This window comes from Battus philenor, unplaced genomic scaffold (assembly GCF_028537555.1).
Source record: "Battus philenor isolate CCGP_79_NKW_IND1 unplaced genomic scaffold, ilBatPhil1.0.hap1 SCAF_26, whole genome shotgun sequence".
Taxonomy (NCBI): Eukaryota; Metazoa; Arthropoda; class Insecta; order Lepidoptera; family Papilionidae; genus Battus; species Battus philenor.
In genome coordinates, this window is record NW_027181689.1 from 8,743,609 (window position 1) to 8,763,293 (window position 19,685).

Genomic DNA, 19,685 nt, shown 5'->3' on the forward strand with positions numbered 1-19,685 from the left:
CTTAAAGATATAGATAGTATTTATTGATTTTAACAACACGTTGAAACATGTCATACAGCCGGTGAACCAATTAAATTGTAAAACAAATTCTCCGATCGTATAATTTCACGAAACTCGACAAGACCGCAACGATTGCATGAGTTTTAACATCACTATCTCAAAGAACCAATCGGATCATTTGCTCTCTTTTAATGAAACTTAAAGTTTGTGACGTGAACGCTACTGAAACTGCTGTATCACGCCACTCTCAACGATATTTCTCCACTTCTCGCCCTTAAAAGCGCGGTACAGCGGTTTAGGTTGCACTATGATGACAGCTTATTTCCGCAAAAAGAATTCGTCATTTTGCTAGGAGGACATTGAATCTTAAATTTCGATATGAAAAAATTTATAACTAATATAATTAAATATTTTATAGCTTTAATATTTATGTAATCCGAAGACTACGTCTTTCGCTTTTTATAATAGAAAAATACATAGCCAATCTTGGTTAATGCACTTTATGCAAACATGGCGAAGGTTGACAGGGTGATTGTAAATAGGTGTAAAAGCCTTAAAGAAGTGAAAAATCAGTGGTTTCCTACACTGTTTCTGACAAGTGGTAAGGTTATAAAACTAAAACTTATACAATGTGTGTCGCCTTTTGGGAATTGAATCGGAAATTACCGTTGTTTTTAACCATTAAATTATTACTTAAAATAATTATGTAAAAACATGTTTTTTTTTATTTTTTATGGACATAAAACTTTTGATGTAAGAACATAACCTTCGATAGCTCAGTTGGTAGAACGGTGGACTGTAGTGGTACATAATGCTGATATCCATAGGTCGCTGGTTCAAATCCGGCTCGAAGGAAATGTGGTGAATAATACCAACTTTTTAATTTAATAAATAAAGGCCCGTATTTTATATAGTTAAAATGAAAATTATTTTATGTGAATATAAACTTGAAAACTAAACTAAAAGTGTAAAAAAAATAAATTTATCATTAGAAAAAATTAAAATTTTGCAAAAATTTGCTTTTTTTTAAATAAAAGTAGTTTTGAATTTCAAACTTTTCCGTAAAAAAGGTTTCGAGGTATTGCCTCCTGTGAGGTTTGAACTCACGACCCCTGGTTTACGAGACCAGTGCTCTACCACTGAGCTAAAGAGGCGATGTTGAAATCGTCGAAAAATTATTTCATATGTATAAAGTAAATGTATTCATCGTGGACAGTGAATATGTATTTCTTTAGTTAAATAAAATTATGTCAGTGTTATAAAAACATTTATTAAAATTCCTCATATTACAAAAATTCCCTAAATTAGACAGGACAACGTTCTCTTTTAGCCCTAATTTAGTAAGCAATTAGATTCTACTAATTACCACACTTACGATAATTAATGGGTATTAAAGCTATTGAAATTTGCATAATGCCTACATATATGTAACGCTAATTATGGTACCCGCTAAATACATTAAGTGAAAATCAATAATGACTATTAAATAAATTGCAGAAGTGTATGCAGGGAACATTATTCACAGGAAGTAAAAGTAATATATATTTACATACATATATATATATATATATATATATATATATATATATATATATATATATATATATATATATGTATATATATATATATATGTATATATATATATATATATATATATATATTTCTTCGTCAAAGTATGAAGGTGACGTATCACATATATTTTAGTGTTAAGGAGTTTTTAGTTTATCGAAATGTGTGAAACTTGGTTGTGAAGTTTCTGATCCGCTCTACTCAGAAGATCAGCATTCTGAACCGGTGGTATCTTACTACTTATTATGTCCAAATAATTGATAACACAAAACTGCATGTAAATGCCTTCTTGAATAAAGAAATTTTTAACTTGAATATACAACAGTTATCCTGTGATAGCTTTCATACGTTGTCTAGCGGATTTTCTTGAAACAATAATAACATAAGTTGACTCACACGTTCTTTTGGGTCAGATTTATTGACGGGATTTAGTCCTCACGTTCACGTCGTATCGCATCATGTGCGTTATGTTACGACATTGTTGCACAGACTTATTAAGACCTGAGGGCCACTCGGGCAAATCATGAACTGATGGCGGGCCGCCCGCCAGAAGTATAGGTAATTAAAAACAATAAAGAACTGATAATAATTTATTTAAATTGAAAAAGAATTTATTAATTTGAATCGTGGCACTGCATAGTGCTTACAATCTTTTTATATTTGGCTCAAATTTATTTGTAGCAACACGTAAAACTGCTTCCAAACTTTCATTTGCAAGGCGGTTTCGTTTTGTTGTTTTATTATTATTTAGTATTGAAAAAGTTTGTTCACATATATAAGTAGAACCAAATAAGCTGGCACATTTCAGTGCGTTTATGCGCAAATCTTTGTACATATTTTTATTAATGCAGCGGTAAATGTTTAGCAAGTCTCTTTCGTTGAATTTGTTGGGTAAACCTTGGTCGTTTCGAATGTCGATAATTTGTAACTGCATTGACTCTGGCGCATTTTCAACTGAAATCGTGAAAGGATTGCTGAATATGTCCAAAAGAGGTTTCACTTTTTTAAACTTCGAAAATCTGTCTTGAAAAGATTGAATCATATCTAGCTTTTCTACATAACTGAAATTAATCGCAGTTTTGTTGAATTTTTCAGCCATTTTCTTATAATGTAATTGTAATTATAATATGGAAGCTTCGTGTATCTACCTACGCGAGTAATCGGGAATTCGGGACTATTGCTATCTCGCTTGCTCACACCGTGCTAAAAAATTCTTGATTTCTCTAGTATTTTGTACTTTATATAAAGGCGGCAAGCTATGTTACTTGACTTAGCATTTTTGGGCGCGAGATTCAAAAAGCGCGCGCGAGATTCAAATTACTTTTCGAACATATTTTTTTTGTTGGTTTTATTATGGAATAGAATTCAATATTTTTCGAATGTACGAGAGTATTATTTTTGGCGACCATCATATAAATACCTGTTAAAATTTGCAGAAGTGAACATAGATAAAAATAAGTTTGATCGTGTTCAGACTCGGGGCGTTGTAGCCTGTGTAACATGAGCGATAGATGTGTAGTGTAGTGTTTTGTACGACGAGATGGCATCTAATATCCCAGAGTGATGGCCGTTGGTTATTATATTACAAAATCCCGTGTAGAGTTCTATTGTTAAGATCAGGTAATATCACTTACTTCAGGTTAACGCTCTTCGTTACCAATTATTCTGAAATATAAATAGAGTATTGTTTGATATTATTTTAGGTCAAATTTTATAACAAATGAAACATTATTAGCTTAAGATGTACTTATTAAAACTAAATTTCACAGATAACAAATAGATCTTTTTTATATGTTTTCAAGCTAAACTAAAATATAGTTAGTGTCTGTTTAAAAACGAAGCAGCACAGCTGGAATGCATTCACTGGCGGACATAAGCCATGTTCATAGATTTAAAATAAGACGGATTGGGAGCGGCCTGGATCCAGTGTCTTCCGATACCTTAACAAAGTCTCCCGTCTACCTTGAAGGTTGCCATCTCTACTCTAGAACCTCTTAGCTATATTTTAAATGCATATTGTTGCGAATGACTAACATTTCGTTTCAATTATTTTAATTCAAAAATTGTGTTAGAAAAGAGAATAATTTTTATAAAAAAATAGATAAAAAGAATATCGCTTTTTTGAACGTTGTTTTAAAATATACGATACATAAAGTGTTATAAAAATATAATCGTATAGTTATAATTTGTTAAAAAATACGGTTGTTGCTTATTAAAACCTCTTGATAAAATATATGTAGCTTAAAACAAAATGCGAGTACATACCGGTAATAAAACCTAGAAGAGTTTTTTGTTATTCTCAGCGCCTGCATGCAAAATACGATAATCACTAGAACAATTACGATCGTTAATTTGTTCGGCTGTATTCGCAACTCTACGTTAAAGAACGTAATTTACGTGTGAGTGAGAGAATGATTAAACTTTATCCTAACCAACCAGGCTCGAACGGAAAATTCGGTACACTCGGAGATTGTTATTATGTGGTAAATTCCCGGTATGTTAATACCTTTATAATCTAACATTTGAAATTTATGATATTGTTGCATGGTAAGCTTACGCTTCCTGAAAAGGATGCCATGCAAGCACAGAGCTAGAGAGCTTTGTACCTGTAATACTTGATTGTAAGTTGTTAAGAGCGTCATGAGAATTAAGGGCTAATTCAAACTAAGCAATCGTTGTATATATGGTTATTTTTTTTTTCAAATCTTTGCATACCAGTTAGACACCCACTGTAGGGCCTAGAACTCTTCTAAGGATTGCCAGCGATATTTACTGTATCTAATGTCCACCTATGATTACATAAGGCCCAAATATACCTTTAAATCATGGCTGATATTGAAGACAACGTACTAGTTAATCTTGTGCTGTATCAAGAAGCCATGGACATAGTACTCCAAGAAGTCGTAGCTACCACCTGAAACTCCATCCTTCATCGCTTGCTAGCCTGCGAGTTTAGACCAAAGCCAGAATAATCGTTTTGTTCACAGATAACGTACTTTGAGAATCAGCTAAAATGCACCGTAACTGTATATCAAAAGGCACTATAGGATATAGATCTGTGGGAATATCCGACAAAGTAACATGGCTGTTCGTATAATACAGGCATTTTCTAATGGCGTATCATATAGAATATTCAAGCGTTGTGTCAAATTGTCACATGCCATGTGTGTTTAGTTGCCCATAAAAGAGGTTAGGTTAGGCGCAATTAGAGCCCTTCTACCACGAACCCATAGAAGCAGCAAATGCCACTTGGGTAGTACTGTAGTCCAATCAAAAAACGTAGTAACAATTACCTTGATACCTGAATCTGCTGTTTTAATATCTGTTTTATTCAACTGATAACGCTCCCTCAACATCCATGCCATGGTGAACGACGTATTCAGCGACCTTTTACGACCTTGATAATGTGGTCGGTCCATCTAGTGGACTCACAACGCTTAAGATTCCCTATTTCTTTACTGATCTGAATAAAATTTTCCGAGAATAATAAATATATTATCCGAATCGAATTTTTAACTATTTTTACAACTTAAAAGCCTACAGACAGCTCAAAAAGTTTAAAACCTAACTTTTTACAGCATATAACGAATTGTGTTATTAAATAAATAAAAAAGAAACGTTATTTTTTGAACAGCAATCGAATTATTAAATTTGGTTTCATAAATGGAACAAAAATTGTTAACAAAACTATTCAAATAAAGACGCAAGAAAAGCTAGTTTCGAAACGAAATGACTATTAAATACGCGATTCACGAGGAGGTATTAAAAACGACCTTTTATTACTCGAACGAGATACATCGACCTTTCGCTCACCTTTTATACAAAAGGCCAACAAACTACGACAAAGTAAAGGGTTAATGTATTGTAATTGTATTTTCTTATAAATATCACGTTACTTATTGCGTTGAGTCTTGACATTGTATGATGTATTATGGTTTTGCTGGGGTTACGACGTGTGAAAGTAATTGTCTTATAGACAGACGTCGCAACTTGCAAATTATATATGTAAATAGTTACCGTTGGTTTGTTTGATTTAGTCTGGTGTAGTTATAATTAAAGAAAATTTATTTTCTTCATAGCTCATTGTAGACAATTTTAATATAAAGCCTTCAGAATATGGTAACATTGTTATAATAATAACATGTTTGAAATATTCGCACCTTGTCATTAAAAATGTTTCAAATTTAAATAACTCGTATGAGTTTCTTAGAAATTTATAGGATCTGATATATTGTTTTTTTATATCGACGAGGTTGGCAAAAACAAATATCTATATTTATTTCATTTAATTAAGGATTTTGTTCAGTTTATTAAATACGAAACTGTATATTGAATGAAGTAATTTATTCCAAACTCTTAAAAGATAATCTAACTACTGTACTGTGGTACTGTTTAGGGTTCCCTAATGTCAATTATTAGTATGGTTATTGATTTATTTTTATTGATTTTGAACTTGGTTAGGGCGCGTCTTTTGCCTTGTTCATCCAGCTTCTTCCTGTGATTTCCAAAATATAATCTCCTCATCTTTTGTATGGCCGGCTAACTTTACTTTTGCGAATTAGACCTTTCCATTTCATTAAAATACATCTTCAACTTTAACTATTCTCTCACCCCGGTTCCAAACTGTATAGTAAGACTAGAAAATTAATTAAATTTCTTTGATTAAATAATAGTTTGCGTAAATAATCCACTTGTGTATTTTCGTTTAGTTTTCTTTTACAAAGCGCTATGAAATCCGTAACATTTCCTAAAAGAGCACTTAAATTCAGAATCACGGTGTAAATAAAAACGTAAAACAAATAAATTACAGAAAAGGAATATATTTCTGTTTCGTTTAAATAACACGAAATATTATTTATTAATGGAAATTTGCCCTGAAAAATATCCAGGTTAAAGCAGAAACATATAATATTTTTAATTAGAAATTGTTTTTAACTTTTTATCAAAGCGTGAATATAGAAACATTTTAATACTTTGTTTTGTAACAATGTAATTAACTCCAAGTATAAAGTTGAAGTAAAACACAGGTCTTAACTTTAATTCCTTGCTTATTTTTGATTTTATGAATATTTCGATTTTATGTGACTACTTCTACGTTATTTTTAACAAGATTCTTTTATTCACATAAACGTTTATCGCCTCTTTAGCTCAGTGGTAGAGCACTGGTCTCGTAAACCAGGGGTCGTGAGTTCAAACCTCACAGGAGGCAATTTAACAACACAATATGTTATCTTTTTTCCTCTTCAACTCTTTATAAAGGCGCAACAATGTTTATTACAGATATTCTAAACAAACGGTAAAGTTGTATATCGGCAATTCCCTAAGTGATGTAGAGTAAATATCGACGCCTTGGTTTCGAAATTATCATATCAGGCATTAATTATAAGACATTTATTAAAAGGGTTAAAAGAGTTTTGAGATTTCAAAAAAATGTACCATTCTGACAACAGTGTGGTGTGTATGTAATACTATACTAATTGTAATAATGTATGTAATAAAAGTTAGTTTTATTTTTCTTAAATGGCAACACTACTCGACCCCGTCACTCTTTTGTGACAACTTCCAGAAAAAGGATTGAGAGTGGTGGGATTGAAACAGCGTTTTGATTATTGAGTCGGGAGCTCGGTCACTCGTTCGATAACCATCGAAGTTATAAGTTGTCTAGTGGAAACTATGCTAGTTGGCCTATAAAAGTATTAAAAGTGGAATAAAAGTATTATAAAAAAAAACGTGGAATATATAAAAAGTGGAATAAAAGTATTATAAAAAAAAACGTGGAATATATAAAAAGTGGAATAAAAGTATTATATATTTAATGTGCTGTGAATTGAAGTTTTTCTGATACGTATTTGAGTAGTCTTCATAAAGTATCACTATTGACTTTAAGTAACAATAACGTCTTTTTTTGAGCAGTGGAGGCGCAGCAGTAGAGGATTGCGATGGTTGGTCGCGGCTTCAGTTCCCGGATTGCAATCTTATATAATTTAAATTTTGTGCATTAATTACGTAAGATTGCCACTGCTCATAAACGATTATCCAGAAGATGGGCAGCAGCGTCCTCTGAGTACCATAATAACTTACTATGATCGCCAATCTACTTGCTAACGGCAATTATGGTATGTTTGTCCAAAGAAATCTTCGGGAGAGGCCTATGCTCTGCAGTGTGGCTATGAATTGAAAATAGAAACAGAGCGAAGCTCAGGAATGTTACACGCACAGCTTTTTTATTTTGACATTAAAACACCTGTAATTTTAACTGTCATATATTTAAAAGGTCTCACCTTCACTAAAATTTAATAACAAAATAAACTAATATAATATTTCACATCCGATATATAGAGGCGTTATGTGCATAGGGTAAGTCCCTCAATCGTGCAGTGCTATGGATGTTCATTGAACAGTGCCTCGGGGGAATCCCGGCGCCGCGTCCACAATGGCCGGCCGGCGACATTTCGCAATTTTCATAACCCCCTCTCTGTAATACAATGAAAGCTTTGTTCATTTGCTAATGTTTTGGAGAATTCCCTCAAGTTTTTTTTTTACGTGAAATTAATAAATTTATTTTAAAATTTAAAACTCGATAAATGGTACATTGCATTTACTAATTAATAAAAATATTTTAACTGCTATTAGTTGTATAAAATTCATAAATCTCATCGCCATTATCATTGAAAATTTAGTGGTTTATTAATTACCCTGATAAACTTTTCATATTTTTTTGTTCTTAAGAAAGATTTTAGTGTCTTCAGGAATATAAAACTAGTCTAACAGCCATTCTTTAGTTTTGCATTTTGCAACATTTTTGGCGATTCATTTTAATTATCCATCATTATAATAAAACAGTTTATAAAACATCTGTTTACATTAGGTGTTAAGTTCGTAGTGCTCTGTTCAGGGCGTGCTTGGAATAGGACGAGAATGTTGCCCACGTGCTATTTTGGTGTATAGGAGTAGTACCTTACAAGGCACATCTTGGATCACTGAGATGCTTCCACAAAATCGTCAGCTACGTATAAAGTTTGCCGGGATTTCACGATGACCTGGGTTGGCTTTAGTAAAGTTAACACTGACGCAAAATGAGCACAGTGCCACTTGGTTGCGGAACCCGCAAGCAAAGTAATAAAAAAATACACTACACTGACTACAAGTCAATTATGTTCGAGTGTAATTACTGCTGCCATTCTAAATACAAGTGTCCAAATTAATGTTTTGTTAAGTAGACTTAGTAAAATAAATGTATAAATTAAACGAAGCATCATACGTTTTAAGAAAAATTTCGTATTTAAAGTTCTGGCTACAACTGAATCGTAATGAACCAAGAGCACGTTGCGTTTATTTCGTCCTATAGTTATATAAAGATCGACACGGTTTCTTTGAGTTTCATTTTTTTAAATTGATTTAATTAAAGCGATTTTTGGATTGTGTTTGAGAGAAAAAATGAGCACATTGGTATCATGACTATTTTAATTAAAATATTCATGTTAATCCTTCAGCAAACATAGTATAAGACGTCCACCCACAAGATTACTGTCGACTTTCTGAAGGTCGTAAGAAGGCACTGAATGAAGTCCGCTTCCTATTAGTCCTCTTAGAAATCTAGGGGGGACACCTACGCCCAGTAGTGGACGACCTTGGGCTGAAATGGTGATGATAATGAATCACGTTATCCTGATTTCATGATTGATAAATTCAAGGTGTAAAAAAGTATGTTTAAAAGACTGTTTTCCTTTAAAAACCATTAGATAAATATTTTTGTTACCAAAAAAGTACCAGATAATATTTTGAAAATTTGCAGAGTTACGCTACACGAAAGTACAAAATCAATTTGAAACTTCTTACAACTCTTAATCTTTTGAAATGAATCACGAAATAAACATCAAGAAATATTCTTACTTCATCCGATTGCGTGGAAAATGAATTTTGTTGGGAGCAACATTTCTAAATAACAGACAACTTTTTAATGTATTTCTTCGTTCTTTTTAGTCCACTTTTGTGTAGGCACTTCAAAAACATTCCGAGCTTTTACTGAAGTTTCAAGGAAATAAATTCAATTGAAATTAACTTTATATTTTTCATAGCCCGAAGTAGGCCAACCGGTTTGGACTCGGAATTCGAATCTTAGAAAAAATAAACATTTTCAACTTGGTATTTTTTAAACTGTCTATGTAAATATAGGAATATTTGTGATTTTTCTTCGATATGTGTTGTAGCAAATTTAAAACTTTGTATAAGATAGGTACATATGGATTTATTATTACTATTATAATAAAACCTGTTTGGTATTGCTTGCACTGATATTGATAGAATTCTTATTTGGCTGTGCAGCATTCAACTAGACATTAGTCTTAAAAGTTACAAACATACGTAAATGTACAAGTTCACTAATTAATATCAGGAACTTATGTGTTATGAACAGGTGTTGGTACTAATCTTACACAATCTTCGTCAAAATAATTATCTTGCGTGGGAACAAATTAAAGCCGCTACCACATTAATCCTCGAGGAGCGGATAACTGATAAATACTTTTTTTAATTTTTATTTATCATAAATGTAAAAAGTAAAATAATTATAAGTTGCATTCTTAAAATTATGGTACCGGTTTTTATTTTTTTACTAATACATATTTACCGATGGTAAAGGGGTAAGCCCTTTGCAACTGTATTAGAAGGATTATAAAGGTCTTACTCGACAAATGGCAAGTCTTTCCCTTTAGGAAATATTCCTTACAAGGCTACATTTGTAACAACAATCTATATATGAACATCTTTTATAATATATGTTGATAGTCGAAAACTATAATGATGTACCGATATTCCAAATGATATTGGCGTGTGCTTGTAAATAAATAATTTTGCGTGGTATAACAGAAACATACAGTGGGCGTTTGAACATGTTATTCATTTTAAAGGAAACAAATAGCATTAAAATGACTACTTCCTTTAGTTCTTCAGACGTACATAAACAGAGCGGAACTGCTTAAACCGTTCTTCTGTCACGAACAAACAGTCACTCTATCTGTATAAATATTAAGAATAATATCACGTGTTGAGAAGAATCAAAGTATCTTTAATCTCAAGTAATAAAGAATTAGACTCAAGGTCACCAAATAGAAATGGAGAAGACTATGCGCGGAATTTCTTTGCCGTAAATGAGGAGATCCATAAAACAACGAAGATCACTAATGTAGCTCGAAGAATTGCTCATTTTATGTGCCTCGCTCAGCACATCGCTCGTGCAACCAATGGTCTTTGGGGCAGAAAGGTTCTAGAAAGGCGACCACTAGCCAGTAGACGCGGCGTGGGTAAGCCCCCCATTAGGTGAACCGACAAATTGTTAAGGTCGTTGGATTGTCTTTAAATTGAAAGTCGCTGTATTCTGGCAGCGTAAGATCGGTTATATTTTTGGACATTTGGAGGAGGCCTATACGGGAATCCATCTGCTGAAAAGACGAAGAAAAAGAATACAGAATTAATTTACCTGGACTTATCTTTGAACAATGTACCGCATTTTCAACATATCTTCATGAACTTGCAAAGATCACGAGTTCAGTCAACAGCAGAAGTAATGTAAAAAACAGATAACGAAGAAAATAAATTATATTTAAAAAAAATATCATATTGTTCTACTTCGAGTGCGTCGTAAATTAAGCCCGTATTCTAATTACCTAAATATACTGCCGTATTTAACTAAGTGCAACATTTGCTTGATGAAATCGATTTCCGTCCTACCACGGATAATTATCAGCCAGGGTTTTTATGAAAGTTTAGAATGTCTGTCTTTTTGCCGCTGATTATGACATGAGTCAATTTATACCGAGACTGCCTGAGAATGAGAGAGATGCTACAAGGCGCTTTTTGGTGAACAGTCTTGTTGCTGCCTCTTTTCTGTTTGTCATATAATGTCGAGGACTTTGTTTCATTATCATCATCATTTCTGCCGTAGGATGTCCTCTGCTGGATACAAGCCCCTCCATTGATTTATATATTTTAATAGGTCTAGATATGGAGTGAGAAAATAAATAAGATATAAGAATAAATAAATTGTCAAACAAATGATAAAAATAATGAACGTAAAATTCTAGAGTCCCGGAGGGAAAACGAAAGAAGTTAGGCGATGTAAGGAAGAAAAGTATGTGAAGGAATGAAGGATATTGTGAAGGAGTTTTGAGGGAACAAAGAAATTGAAAAAGATGAAAGATGAGTATGGAAATAAAAACAGAAAAATATGATGTAAATAAAGACCCTGTTCACCCATAAAGGGGGTCAAAGAAAAAAAAAAGTTAAAAAAAAATAGAACTAGTTGGAAGTGGCCTGCATCTAGCGTCTTCTGATGACATTAAAATATGGTCAGTTCACCTTGTACGTCCTACACTGCTTGGAAGTGTGTGGTTTCCACTCCAGAACCTTAGGATCTAAGCGGCGATTCGTTTTTCACCTTTATGGCCTACCCACTTCTATTTAGATTTGGCAATCACCAGGCCTGTCATTGACAGAAAGGAACTTGTTCAATGATTTCATTTAAGATATTCTCACAGTTTAAATAGTAATACTAAATTAATAATTGGTTTAGCGAATTATTATTGACGAGTTACTAAAGCTGCTCCCTTATTCTCGCTGTATGTATAGAAATCAAGATTGATGATCCCTTAGTTAATTTACTGGCTCTTATTTCATACACCTGTTCTTACACCAAACAACAGCTAACGTACATAATAAAAGGAGCGTGTTGTAAGACATGGTTTCGTCTAATCTTTTGTCTTTATTGAATTTCTGTCTATTCCTTGTCTCGTTGAACATTTATACAAAACGTGGTACAGAGCTGTCGTTCACAGTGCAAAACGAGCGCCGCAATTAAGGATCAGTTATAATCATTTACTAGTAACTTATGAAAGTTTATAATTTGTTTTTAGTATTAATTAATTTTGATTCCGCTACGGAAGCTATTAAATATCTGCGGTTATACGAACTCTAGAATTAACCGCGATAATATTGATTTGGTTTCTATTCATTTAGCCTTTTAATTACTACTATAATAGGTTGAAAGAAATAATGAGTAATTTAAAATTAATAACGCTAATATTATTTTATGTTGTATCATTGTTTTCTATTTACAGATACTTTTTTGTTGTAAAAATTTTGGTAGTTTTACTCGAATTATTTCAAGATTTCGATTCAAAAGTATCTGCCTAAAATTTGATACTTATATATACTCGTTGGTAAATGTTGAACATTTATTTAAAGTCTTTATTAAGAACATTTTCCTTTTAGGTAGCATACGTGGTAATGTGTTGGAACACATCACACGACTGAAGACACCGCAGAGCTTCTTCGAAATTTCTAACCTTAAAAATTTGCAAGCCGTTTTAGTGATATCCCCTGGCTACGCAGGTCACCAGATCTTACCCTCCATGGACTTTTTTGTGGGGGTTTCTGAAAGGTTATATCTACGAAGCGAGCAATCACCATCTCAGGCTTATAGAAAATATCATTAGCGAGTTATTGCTACCCCACGATCACTCCTGCAGGGAGAGGCACGAAATATACAGGCCAGATTTTATGAATGTGCCCGAAGTGACGGTAATTTAGACATCATAATTTTTTAGAAATAAAATCAGCACAATTGTTTTTATTATTTTTAAATATTTTTTTAGTTACAAAAGGTTTTTATTATTTGAATTTTATATTCAAATTTGTTTTTGTTACTACTACAATTTCATTGTAAATTCTCGAAGGTGTGATTTTGACCACCTAAATATATTTATAAATACTTTTCTTTTACATATGTTTAGTCTGTATTGCTTTGAGCGCATCGTGTTAGATTTCAGCGAACCATAACTCCTTGTCTCTGTTTGTGGTTTCGTCGTTTCACCACTCGACTAGTGCTACCTACTGCAAGGCATATGCCTTCCTCCCCCAAAAGATATCAATGGAGGGACATACTATATTCGCCACGCTTAACAAGCGGTTTGGCGATCGAAGTGTGGTATAATGGTACGCAAGCAAAATCCGCTATTTTGCTTCCCATCCTGTGGAAACTTGTTTGTGAGCAGTGGCAGTTAGTCTTATAGGGCTATTACTGCTGTCTTTAATGACTCCCTCTACTGGGGGCTTCTCGTACTTCCCCGTAACATTTTACAATAGTAATGTATTCACTAAATTTTGTCTTTTCCATACACTCCTTCCTTCCATTTTAATTTCATCAATATTTAATGGAATCAGGCGTTACCTTGCGGAAGTCCGTCCTAAATAAGAAAAGGACCAATATTTAGCCACTTCCGCACATGCCCGCATTTACCAGCGGGCTGGCGGGCGGTGTACTTTGTTGCCTGACTACCACTGCATGTGCGGAAGTCGCTAAATATTGGTCCTTTTTTTACTTAATTTCATCAATTCATTCATCTTCTGTTCGTCATAATTTCTTGCATTCCTTTTCATTATTTGTATTCCCTTCATACCTCGTCACACTTACGTCGCCTTTCCTCAACTAACAAATACAGGTAGTACATTTTGTTTATTTGGTTCTTTTTTTTTACTTTATTACAGAATTATTTCATATACATTTCAAATTGTGTTCATTTATTTCTTACTTTTTATTTTCTTATTACTATATCACAGTTCAGTGTATCATAATTCGTTCCTACATTTTTTGTTATTTTTGTTATACTCGGCGTATTTATTTCTCTTTATACTTGCTACTGTTACTGCTTCGTCGATCACAGAGCTCGGGTATTAAAGATCCGTAAGCCAATATTTAAATTTCTCCCATTACTAGTTGCAAGGGGTAGCCTTATGTGGCGCGTTTATGTGACTCGGATACACTGTTTTTTAATCTCTCCAGGTAGTGTTGGTGGGGCATTCGCTCCGTAGCCGTTGCCGTTTTCGCTGTCCTCTAGCATATTGCATTTAGTTCGTGTGTGAATTGATTTTAGTGGTCTTCTTGCTCTTGGGATGCGGTATTTTCTTTTATGCGACACACATCACCGTGACCAACTCGTTTTTGTGGTTCCTATGAAAAAATGTTGAGTACCACTGTCTTATGGTCATCGGAAGACGCTGGATGCAGGCAGATTGAAACCGATCCTATTGTTAATGTTTGGGAGAGGCTTATGCCTAGCAGTGAAGGTCCTATTGCTTAAATTATGATGATGATGACGAAGTTGATCATGGTCTAAGATGAATTTTGCCTTTACAAACAGTCGTATGCCCACAAGATCTAAAACCTCATAACTTTATGCGAATTCTATGACGTCATCATACTACCAACATAGCAAACGAGTAATTGTGTTAAACCGAACCACTGAACTTCATTGCGGTTTGACCCGACCCCTTGATCTAATTAGAATATAGCTCGGGAATAACTGGACCGAATAAGATTTGCGTTTGCTAATTCATGGTATACACTAGCTTACTTCTAATATTACGCATAACATTTTCCTAGAAACTTTGTAATGTATCATTTTCAAAAGGGAAACACCATTTCAAATTTGATCATACGTTTTATGTTTTGTAGTAATAGTAATAGAAAATTTTCTAAGTTTTTAATTTTGTATCGCGTGCGTATCGAGGTGACTTACCACCAGATCATGTATACCTTAAAGACCAGGACTTTGATGGAAGTGCGATCAAGACGTGTATTTGCATTTATACAGAGATCATTTAGAATTTACAATATCGACCCTAACGCAATGGCGGCGACCACATAACTGATGACAATTAACAGGCGTTCGAATTTTAAATTCAAACGCGTTTGATTAATTTACCCATAAGAAGTATTGTAGCCGTAGTGGCCAGTATTACGGAGCGTGAGTGCTACAAGTGTAGAGCTACCAACTTATAGGTTAGGTCCTTAGCTAAAACTTATAATTCGTACAATTATTATCCCGCGACCGAAGGCACGGATAAGAACATGAATGATTCTAAGAGTGATTGCTTTTGCAAGAGGTCACATATGCACTATCGTCGTCCGGCTTGGGTCACTTGCGCCCTTGCTAATGTAAATACCTGGATATAATTTCATGTGTGTTCGTAAAAAATATTTATGTAGTCTCATATTAAGAATTCGTACTCATTAAACATTTTTTAGCTTTTAGGTATAAAAATTGTAATAAATTCATAATGTTTAGTACTTAGGTTACTTTGGATACTAGCGCTTGCCATCAGTCAATTGTGGTGGGGTTTTAAAAGGTTCTGGAACAAAAAAACACTTGATTTTTATTGTGAAGACATAGCCGCTATATAAGTTACACGCTTACCGTGGGTAACGAATCATATTTTGAATGTCGACTCCCTTTGAATAAGTCTTGTTTAACATTCGATTCGACTTCAGAGGAGCGTTGCAACGTAAGACACATTTCGAGGAACGCTACGAAAGCAGGATACCTCAGTAACAAACGTCGCTTCGACGAACTGTACCATTCGATACGTCGCGCTTACTAGAATAATGCTGCGTGTAGAATTATTTATAATATTATTCTTGCGTGCCTATGTAATTTTGCAAACATATTTCGTATATTTTAGTTGGGATAAAGAACCTATGTCTATTCCTAAAAGATTTTTAATGATAAAAATAGTTTTGTTAACTGTTTCCTAGTCTCGTGTGACATATAGAGAAACATTTATTTATCAATTGTAACATGAACAAATAAAGCACGTAGTAATTGGTATATTTATTAAATAGGTGTGCATGGCCTATGTGAGCAAATGTCTTCGAATCTACAAGCTTCAAAGATTAGAAGAACTGCTACTCATGTATACAAGAAGTTCACAGTTCATCTTACAGGGCTCTGGTGTTAGGGTCAGTCAACTAAAATTAGAACATAAAGAATATAGTTCCCCTACAGCTCTGATTCAATATCTAAAATGACATCTGTGAAGAGTTTAAAATAAGAATCAATCCAGCGTTATTGAATTTATCGGTGTTGTAGAGTCGTTGAATTTTTGTTAACGGCTCTGCCCAAAAACATATTACTTCATTTTAGACTATGTTCAGGTTAAAGATGTTCGAAGATTAATTATTATAATTGTAATAAAAAAATTGTTAATACAATCATAAAGAAAAAATAATAAACTCCATTAAGTTTCTTGGTAGTCCTTCTCAGAAGATGGCCCGTTACGAATTATCGCAAACTCAGGTTTAAGCTCAGGATTATAGATGATCCTAATAATCTTGTATTGTAAAGATATTCGACTTTGACTTTAACTTTAAAATATTAAAATTAAAAATAAATATAATTAAATACGCACAAAGTTGATATTTGTTTTTTAAAACTATCTTAGTGCACTAAAACTATTATGGCTACATGTTTTGTTTAATTCTCATAGACTTTTTGTTCTACTATGTTTTTGGTAACTCGAATTGGCTCTAATATTTACGTTTGTAAAGATTCAAAGACGATTTTGAAATAAAATAAACCAAATGAGAGTCGTCACGTAATATATATTTCAAGCGTGAAAGAAATTTAGCTATTTAATGGAATCAGGCGTTACCTTGCGGAAGTCCATCCTAAGTAAAAGGACCAATATTTAGCCACTTCCGCACATGCAGTGGTAGTCGTGCAATAAAGTGCACCGCCCGTCAACCCGCTGGTAAATGAGTATGCGTCAAACAATGCGAATTACACAACTGCCACCGTCAAATCACTGAACACGTGTTTCACCCCTCCACGGGGCATCTTCAGGAGTTATGTTACACCGATTAGTGCCTACTTACTCTGTGTTTGGTTTAAAATAAAGTTACTTAGAAATTTAGCTGTTTAGTTAATAAATACCTAGAAAGTAATTGTGACATCAATATAATACTATTTTAAAAAAATACGTTGACCTGTTGTGTACTTATCTAGCCATAATATTATATAGCCATATATATAGTTTTATAAGTCATTATGTAGAGTGATAAAGATATGTTAACGTACTAAACTAGTTATTCAAAGTGTCCTTTCTAACTTTACGCACGTTTTTAAACGGTCGGGCCATTCGTCGATGGATTTACGAACGGTTTCCATTGGAAACATGGTCACAGTTTCCTCCAAAGATTTCTTGAGCGACTCATTATTTGGGTGACGTTTAGAGCAGGCCATGTTCTCTAAGCACAGACCACAATTTATACTCCAAAAGGTTAAGTCCGGACTAGCCGAAGGCCAATCATCAGCCTTTATGAAGTCTGCCACATTTTGTTTAAGCCAAATTTGGGCAGTGCACGCCTTATGACCCGTTATCGTAGAAGCTAATGTTCGAAATTCAAATACATGTTTTTTTTAAAGGTATGTAAACAGCCAGTAACAGAATTTATAGCTATACTAGGTATTTTAATAATAAATATACGCTTTATTATATAATCTGTCTTTCCTTTAAATAAATGTTATCTAAATGTATTTAGAGCTGAAAAAGGCTCAGAAATACTAAAAATCTGATTATTATTATTTTAATTAATGTAAACAAAATTATGATAATTAATGAAGTTACATTTATTAAATTAAAACTATATTTTTTTAATTAATATGGAATACAACAACTGAGAGTAATATTAAAAATACTTTTGTATTAAGCGCCGATATATTATTTTGTAATTGTCAATTATCGAAGAATACTTAATTAAAACATTCGACGTTATTCGTTAACTTCTCACTTTAATGTAATTAAAATGTACTTTTCAATTATTATTGTACTTTGTTTACGCAATACCTTATTTTAATTAACTTCATGGCAATTCGTAATGAAGTCACTGTTTGATTCTATTTCGTGACTGTAATTTTGGTCTGGCCTTCGACGTCATATGATTGCGTCATGTAGCAAACAGATTCCCTCTGGAAATTACATGTGAAATTTCATGCCGATAAAGCAATAATTTTAATTTTATTAATATAATTACAGATAGTCAGGAGACTATCGTCATCTCTACTTATCTATCATGTTATAAGAATAGATAGGTATAAGATATTAATTACTTTGTTCATTATCATGTCTGCTGATACCACCACGCTATCGCCATCACCACAATGACCGATCTCTTGCTGACCGTATCCGGCGCCTTCTCGCGACTTTGACTATATCGTCTGTCCTCTTAGAGGAGAGAGAGGGTCACACCTACCACCTCCATGGTTATCTCACATTGTCTCACCTTAAAGAGTACCGCTGTCGGATACAGTGGAAGCAAGACCTGTCGTGAATCGGTCCCTGACCTTGGGCGGATGTCTCCATCGATATAACCTAACGGTTGGAAACTTTAGAGACAGTATAATAAACAAATTAGCTATTTAATGGAATCAGGCGTGTTTTTGCGGAAGTCCATCCTTAGTAAGAAAAGGACCAATATTTAGCCTCTTCCGCACATGCAGTGGTAGTCGTGCATCAAAGTGCACCGACCGACAGCCCGCTGATAAATGCGCATGCGGCAAACAATGCGAATTACACAACTGCCACCGTTAAATCGCTCAACACGTGTTTCACCCCTCCACGGGGCATCCTCAGGAGCTATGTTACATCGATTAGTGCCAAACACATAGTCAATTAACAAATTAGGAATAGGTAGAAAGAGTAATGTTACACTTTTTTTATATAATTGGCTCCGTTATTCCGGACCTCTCTTTCGCTCCTATCTAGGTAGAGACAGCGTCTTTTTATTGTGTTGAATAATTTTCTAAAGGTCCTATTTTATTTCTCTTTCTCTACTCACATTCTTTTCTTTTTCACAATTTCTTTCATACGTCATCTATTTTTCGTCACAATTTCTTACACTCTCCTGGCTTACTTGCCTCCTTACTTCCTCCTTCTCCACTCTAAAATTACTACATTAAAATACTTCTGAACAATTTAAAAAATTGTATTTTTTTCCTTCTTTTTATCTATCTTATCTGTTTTATTTATATACTTAATTTATCATTTTGCTATAGTTTATAGTTCTTTAACATTATGCTTACTTTATAAAATACAATTACAATACAATTTTTTACAGCCATACCTGACCCTTTGTAATTTGTTTTATTTTTATTCATGACTCTTTTAATTACTTTAATGCTGTATTTCAAGAAAAGAGGGCGACTGAATATATGACTGAATAATATAGATTAGTTAGATTTAAAAGTAATATGAAACGATGTATGTGCGTAGTAACACTGTAA

The 19,685-nt window shown here is 33.5% G+C and overlaps 3 non-coding genes across 3 annotated transcripts; 2 read left to right on the top strand and 1 right to left on the bottom strand.

Moving 5' to 3' along the window:
* The first annotated feature begins 765 nt into the window (after positions 1–765).
* Positions 766–855, top strand: TRNAY-GUA (transfer RNA tyrosine (anticodon GUA)). Its single transcript is given in 2 exon segments — positions 766–802; positions 820–855. It is a non-coding gene; the product is annotated as a tRNA-Tyr (tRNA).
* A 227-nt stretch (positions 856–1,082) lies between these two features.
* On the bottom strand, positions 1,083–1,154 carry TRNAT-CGU (transfer RNA threonine (anticodon CGU)). The gene has a single exon. It is a non-coding gene; the product is annotated as a tRNA-Thr (tRNA).
* Positions 1,155–6,706: 5,552 nt separating this feature from the next.
* TRNAT-CGU (transfer RNA threonine (anticodon CGU)) lies at positions 6,707–6,778 on the top strand. Its single transcript has one exon. It is a non-coding gene; the product is annotated as a tRNA-Thr (tRNA).
* Positions 6,779–19,685: the final 12,907 nt, after the last annotated feature.